Source organism: Cupressus sempervirens, chromosome 10 (genome assembly GCF_028749045.1).
Source record: "Cupressus sempervirens isolate cs-2001-9-10 chromosome 10, ASM2874904v1, whole genome shotgun sequence".
NCBI lineage: Eukaryota > Viridiplantae > Streptophyta > Pinopsida > Cupressales > Cupressaceae > Cupressus > Cupressus sempervirens.
This window is the reverse complement of record NC_143127.1, coordinates 982,565,352-982,573,358: the sequence shown is the minus strand read 5'-3', so window position 1 is coordinate 982,573,358 and position 8,007 is coordinate 982,565,352. Positions and strand designations below refer to the sequence as shown.

The 8,007-nt window shown below is 34.6% G+C and overlaps 1 pseudogene; it reads right to left on the bottom strand.

The window, feature by feature from the left end:
* Positions 1-3,985: 3,985 nt before the first annotated feature.
* Positions 3,986-7,188, bottom strand: LOC149537263 (cytochrome P450 98A2-like; annotated as a pseudogene).
* Positions 7,189-8,007: the final 819 nt, after the last annotated feature.

Sequence of the window (8,007 nt, the reverse complement as noted above, 5' to 3'; positions counted from 1 at the left end):
TGAGATTAAAGCTTAACTATTAATGATAAGATCATCCACTCTTTTATGTTTAGTTAGTATTTCATTTTAAAATTTTTGTTTTCATGTGTATTTACATAGTTATGTTATCCATTGCAACTTCTATGACAAATATTAGTACACTTATAATTGTTTATGTCATTTTTGGTTTATATGTATGCTAATAAATTATGTATCATAATGAATCTTATTTTTTAACAATTCACAAATTTATATTTATATTCATATAGTCTTACATTGTTTCTATTATATGTAGTCTCAAAAACAATAGTATGGTGCACTATAAAATGACCTTTTTTTATTTTCACATGTATAATTTGAATAAATCAATACACCGTGTGATTATTGTGATTAGTTCAATCAACATCACTAATTAATATTTCTTATGTTTTAATTTTTGGAACTATATAATCAATAAGTATTAGCCTATTTCTACAATCCATAATATTGAATTCTTGTTTGGAAAACATAATTGTGTTGAAATTTTAGAATGATATAATCAAATTAAATAATTTTCTTAATGCAATTATGACTTAAAGAGTTGCTGGACTAGGACTGGAATAGGAAGAGAAAATTAGAATATATTTTATATTCGCTGTTTGGTACGCTCAATCAAAATTGGGAATAGGAAGACATATTCCAATTTTGCCCCTAAAATGAGCATATGTCTATGCCAAAAAATAGTTGTAATTGGAATAGGCCATTCCTATTCCCAATCTAATTTAGAAAAAAAAAATAAAAAAATAAAAAATAAAAAAAATAAAAAATAAAAATTTATTTTTTGAATTTTTTAAATAACATTTTTTTAATATCCATTTGTTTAAAAAAAAATTTCAACATTTTTTTTAATAACAGTTTTTTAAATATCTATTTGTTTAAAAAAATGAAATAAATAAAATAAAAATGAAAATAAATTAACCTTTTTACCATTATTGAAAAAATTAACCAAAAAATAATAAATTAAAAATAATAAATTTAAGGAAAATATTTTTTAAAATACAAAACTTAACCTTATTCCTATTCCATTTTTGTACAACCAAACAATGGATTAACATATTCTCAATCGAATTTTTCCATTCCCATTCCATTTTTCTATTCTAATTTTCGATTCCTATGCTAGCAACCAAATGGGCCCTAAGCTAATAAGTCCTCCACCGGAGTGGGATCTATAGAGGTTGTTCATTGCACTTTCTACAAAGCATTGATCGCTTTTTGGAACTGCCCATTCCAACATAAACATTCAAATTTACATTAAACTTGTCAATCCACGTTGGAGATGAAAATCTCATTTAGAGTCCTTGCTTGCTTTGGTAGATGCATGGATTTTCAAAAGGAGTACAATTATGATTAAAGGAGAAAGTTGCTTTTACAGAGAAGAACAACAGAGTAGCATAAAGAATCTTAAACAAAAACCATCTTAAATCTAGAAAAACAACAATAAACTAAAAACAAGGACACCATAGAATTGTAAGATTTTCAGCTAAGTCTAAAAATAAAAAGAAGAATCTTAATAGAAGAAAGAAGACAAATTGCACAGATAAAAGAGAAAAATAGAGCTATTGAAACAAAAATCTATATTCATTTACAATAGTTATCATAATTATATAAACTGAATAGCAAACCTTCCCCTACATACGTAGTAGTCAAAGATGCATGACAATCTAAACTTGGAGTTAAAAAGGGTGCTGGCAGTTATAAATAGTGAATCAACATTTGTGTTGGCCATGTCTATTTTGCCACTGGAGTTGAAATTATGCACCAACACCCCCCCTTAATTCTAACTTTGGAGAACGGAAAATTTTGAGGAAAATAAAGAGGAAAGAGGGAAAACCCAGTGGGAATAAACCCCCCCCTCAAAATAGTTGCTAATAAAGTAATACAACTACCATGTTACAATTTCTTTCACCTAGAGAAGATCTGTAAGAAAGTGAAATGGAAGAGAAGATAGATCCCTTCATAATGTGTAGTCAATGGTAGATACTCGAAATTGAGTGCAAAAGGTGGTCCATGATCTTCAAACAACATTCTTCCCTTTAGGAAGAAACATAACTGAAGATGTATGAATGAAGTCTCCCCAATCCTGAAAGGAATATGTAGGAAGAAATTTCAAGATGTATGATACCTTTGACAACTGCTCTGTGGTCTCTGTATAGATCTTGAAATGGCTATAATCTTTTAGAAACTGTTGTAGAACATAATCAAAAGACACATTTTTCACCTAAAAAGGAAAATAGATCTCCTCAGAATAATGTGCAAATGTATCCAAACTCGTATCAATCTGTGAAGAGTGACTATGCAGAGAAGGAAGAAGAGGGCTAGGAGGCTCCCTCACAATAACTAAAGAAGAGTCACCTTCATCAAAGAGATGATGAATAAAATTAATGGTGTCATCTAAATCCAAAATGAGGGATTCTACAAACAAAAATGATATATCTAGTAGAAATCTATCCCAATGAATTGGATCCGAAAGACACAAATGATCTTGTTGCAAAGAAACATTGGAAGCTTTCAATGAAGCAACTCTAAACTCTGAAGAAACAATAGAGGCACCAAGGTCATCAATAAACTGATCATCCACAAAGGATGTGTTCACACAAGATGAGGCAACTCAAATCTTAGTATCACCCATAGAAGTCTAGTTATCCAAGGAATCATCACTTTTAGATGAAGAATCAACGTCTCCATACAATTGCCAGATGATGGTCCAAGCAATGAAAGGGCACTCTGTGTGCTCTATATGATATAAAATATCCTTAGAAATAGTAAGACATATTCATCCATAGACAATATCAGTACTATTAAACCATGCAATTTTCTGTTCATACTCACTTGGCTCTGAAATGTGTCCAAGGAGATAGGGCATTAGATCTTGCTCAATGCAATGATCCTTTATCCCTTTTTTCCAAGATAGATAATTTTCTGAGGTTAGCTTGTCAACAGATGGATGAAAATACATACTAGACATCATTGATCTCCCCCAAAATGGAACTTTTTCTCAGTTCATGATTATAAATAGAAACACATTAACAACCTGCAATGTAATGAAATTTTTTCATTCTAAACAAGCTCTAATCTGCAATACCTGCAACAAAAATAATACTTCTTCTTCCAACTCCCTATGCTCTAATACCATGTAAGATTTTCAGCTAAGTCTGAAAACAAAAAGAAGAATCTTAATAGAAGAAAGAAGACAAATTGCACAGATAAAAGAGAAATACAGAGCTATTGAAACAAAAATCTATATTCATTTACAACAGTTATCATAATCATATAATCATATAAACTGAATAGCAAACCTTCCCCTACATACATAGCAGTCAAAGATGCATGACAATCTAAACTCAAAGTTAAAAAGGGTGCTGGCAGTTAAAAATAGTGAATCAACATTTGTGTTGCCATGTCTATTCTGCTACTGAAGTTGGAATTATGCACCAACAAGAATGGGTTTAAGAGGTGAACCAATGAAAGTGATATCTGTTTTCTTGTATATAGCAGTTAATACAGGGATACATTGTGGGTGAACAACATAAAAGAACTTTCTCTTAATACTGAAAGTGCTAAAGTATGAAAAAAGATTGATATTATAGATTCGGATTTTAATTGGGAGAATAACTTCTCAGCAACTAAATATCTAACTCGTTTATTTATTTAATCTCAACATAGAAACTAACCTAATTAATGTAATAAGTCCAACAAATACAGATTCACAAAAAATGGATAGCCTGGAGAAGCTGCAACAACCAGAGAGATCGAACCTTAGCCTGGTCCCTTAGACCATTTAGTCTCATGAATTTCATTAAAACTTTTCAGTCATTCTTTAAGGTAGAAATGGTGAGGCAGTCGAGCGGTCGCAATGGCCTCGACTCACAAAAAAAAGAACAGTCTGGAGAAGCTGCAGCAACCAGAAAGATGGAACCTTAGCTTGGTCCCTTAGACCGTGTGATCTCGTAGACATCATTAAAACTTTTCATTCATTCATTCTACGGTAGAAATGGTGAGAGAGTCGAGGGGTCGCAATGGCCTCGAGAGGCTTGGCCATGGAAGTTACAAGTCCGGGAGATTCAGTGAGATCGATGTCATGTGCATTCATTCCTTGAGGAGGGGTCCATGTGAAATGGTGAAGTAAGTGAGACAACATTGACTCAACCAAATAAACAGCCAGCTGTGAGCCAGGGCAGACCCTCCGCCCCGCACCAAATGGCAGCAATCTATGATCATGACCCTTCATGTCAACATCCTCTTCAAGAAATCTCTCGGGCCTAAAGGCCAATGGATCCTTCCATACAGCCGGATCCCTGGCAATAGCCCACACATTAACTTGTACGGTGGATCCTTTGGGTATGTCATACCCACCAATCTTCACACTCTCTGCCGCTTTGTGTGGAAGCATTAGGGGAGTCGGTGGGTGCAAGCGGAGAGCCTCTTTTATCACACATTGCAAGTAGGGCAGATTAGTGAAATCGGTCTCATTCACTACTCTCTCCTTACCAATCACTCTATCTATCTCTTCTTGAATCTTCTGCTGGACTCCAGGATTGCGAACAAGTTCAGCCATGGCCCATTCCACAGCTACAGCTGTTGTATCCATCCCTGCAACAATCATGTCCTGCAATACATTACAGAGACGTTTGTAAGATTAGGAAGGTACTTGTAAGTGTAGTCCTTATAGCTAATTTGGGCATCGATGATTTCAATGATCTTTTTCGGTTGCCTTAGCATGTGACTCAACTGCTTATTTCTATTGTTCAGGTACTACATAGGAAGAAAAGACTGTCTGTTATGTATACATGAGTCAAAAAAATTCCTTTCAAAGTCCCCTATAAAACATATTTCCCATTGTACTTTTACCTATTCAATTTGATAGCTTCAAAAATAGTCCATTCATCTGATACTTGCACACAAATGAACTTTTACAAACATGTGGTCTACACCTATTAAACAAAGCAATAGTTTCTGCAAACTTAACTGTGTGTATATTGATTACAGATTGTGAAGATTCGGAGATTTGGTACGCAATCAACATCATCAGATTTCTATATTTCATTTGTAATGAAATTCTGTTTTTGGATTTGGTTGTGTATGTTTTCTTAGCATCAATGTTTGAGATCACATTATCATGATCCATCGTCAGAATGACAGAATGGAAGAATAAAATAGTAAAATGTGATTGTGTATGTTTTTTTAGCATCAACATTTCAGATCACACTATCTTGATCCATCATCAAGATGAGAGAGTACAAGATAACACTTCGCTATATGATTTTTCCATTCTCTCATCCTAATAATCACGAAAGTGTGACTGGAAATGTAAATGCTACGAAAGTGTGACTGGAAATGTAAATGTTAAAAAAAATATGCAATCGAATCCAAAAACAAAATTTCAAGATACTTGATCAGTATTTAAAGCATTTGGAAATTCTGAAGCTTATTATGAGTCCGTAAAGGTATAAAGTCATATGGAGTGTTACCCAAAGGAGACCAATGATGGTATCCTCACTCAGATCATATTTTTCTTGCAGTGTAAGCAGTACATCCATAAAATGTTGCTTGGCACCATTCTTGTGTCTAGCTAGGGTGTGTTCTTCCATAATGGCTCTGCTGAATCTGTCTCCTCTCACAATGCTTGGCAAATGCACCTTCTTCGAAAAGGAACATCCAGCGGAAGCAGGGAATATATTCCACCATAGCGAGTGAGTGTTTCACTCCCGTTCCAACTATTTCCTTCAACTCCACTCCTTGTGGATCCATCTTCCCTTCCTCGTTAACAAACAGCTTTCCAAAGGCAATTCTGGTGATGTTGTTGAATGCCACAACTGACAGATATTTCTTAACAACCAAAGCCTGACCTGTGCCTTACGTACAAACGACATTAGTTAGCAACAATCCTTCCTTAACAGACCTCACAAGGGAGAAAAATATCAATGTTAACAAAACTAAAATGTTCAAATAACAGGTGGGAACAGAAGGTTCATAAGAACCTTTAAAATACCTGCAAATTAAAGACAGGCGGGAGAAAGAGTCAGTCAAGAGTCACTGATAAGTACCCATAAGTTGACATGTATAGACCTTTGTCGTTAGGGTTATCATAGAAGCTGGTAGGGTATAGGTTCTTATCTATTGTCTGGATGGTTTCTATTAAATTTTCTCTAGGGAGGGCTGTTATCATCTTATCTATCGTTCAAAACGTTTCATACAATGAATTTTCAACATTTATTCATTGTATCTTTATGTTGTGGTAGAAAACAACAAAAGATTTACCAAAAAAATTACTAGATTTTAGTAAATCTGAAAAAGAAAATTAATTATTTTTTTAACATTATCAGATTTCTACAATCTATTAAGAAATATCAATTTATTTCTGGATTTGATTGCATGTTTTTAGCATCAGCATTTCTGATCCATCCTCATTTCTATTTTTGCACTCTCTGTTCCTAAAAATGAAATATGATTTAAACGTTGATGCAATCGAATCCACAAATAAATTGATATTAACTATTTTTTTTTCAAAATGATACATTTCAGCCAGTGCGGATTGATTGTAGAGCACAGTATGGTCTAACAGAGGGAACTACTATAAACCTTGGCCTGAGACAAAACTTTCTTTCTTTCTATATTTCTTGGTTCAATGAATTTTAAATCATCAATAGCAGAAAGGGTGATTTAGGAAAAAAAAAGAGCAGCAAAAAGCAGCATACCTTGGTCCTTAAAAATGGATTCCACCATTGCAGCAACCTCATCCTCCCTGACAGCCCTAAGGGCCTCCAACCTCTTGGGAGTGAAGAGCTCGAGAGTACAGACCTTCCGGATCTTCACATAATGGGCGCCATAATCCACCCAAATCAAGTCCTGTCCATTTCTACTGATTCTTTCAGTAGTTCTGTTTCTGGGCCTGTCAGCAAGCTGCTGATCATGCTCCTTAAGGACCTCCTTTGCCAGCTCCGTATTGCTCACAATCCCGTTCAGCGTGGAGCCAAACCACACAGACATGATAGGACCATATTGCTTAGACCATTCCCAAAAACACCTAAACCTAATTGCACCTAATATGTCTATCAGGTTCCCCACTACAGGCAGCGCCCTCGGCCCTGGAGGAAGTCTGTATCTTTTCCATTGCACCATCTTGTACACCACCACCACCACCACCACCATAAACCCACTCCAAACACGCATTGCCATCTCTATGCCTCACCCTCAACTAAGTGCCTTCCCTTGCTTCCTTATTTATGAGAAATTCCAAGGGGAAGAGTGCTAGTGGTCCAGCATCTTTACATTCAATTTCCCAATTTCCAAAATAAATGATAATTGAATAATTGAAAGTTTGAAATGCTCCCTTTGCTTTACATTCAATTTTTCAACTTCTAAAATAAATGATAATTGAAAGTTTGAAATGATAATTGAAAGTTTGAAATGACCACTTTGTAATCCTTTGTTGATAATGAATCTTATAGGGAGCTTCATTAATCACATATATAGACAACCCATTAAATTTTTTTTTTTTCCTGTCAAAATCAGATATATAATTTAACCTCTCCGTAGCTACTAGTATGTTGCTTCTCCTAACAAAAATCGAAATTACCGAGTGGAAGAAATGAGACTATGGATGGCATGATAAGAAAGTAGGTGAAGATACAAACTTTTATTAAGAGTGGCCAATTCTTTTTACCATCAACTACAAAAAGACAGAATCGGGTGAAGTGGCATCCTTCCATTAATATTAGTGAATATTTGTAAGAGCATGGGCGATTCTTTTATCACCAAATACAACAGAACATAATCGAGTGAGATGGCATCCTTGTCATTAATGATACAGAGAAGAAACCTGTCCCTGTTGATAAGATAAACTTTTTATTTTGCTCTTTAGAAATTGCCAACCCTTTTCCTACCATGAATTACAGATAGAGGAAGAGTACCGTCCATATTTTAACCACCTTTCTTTCCTTGATTATAAGGAAAAGCCAATCTACCAGTATCTACCCACTTGTACTCCCA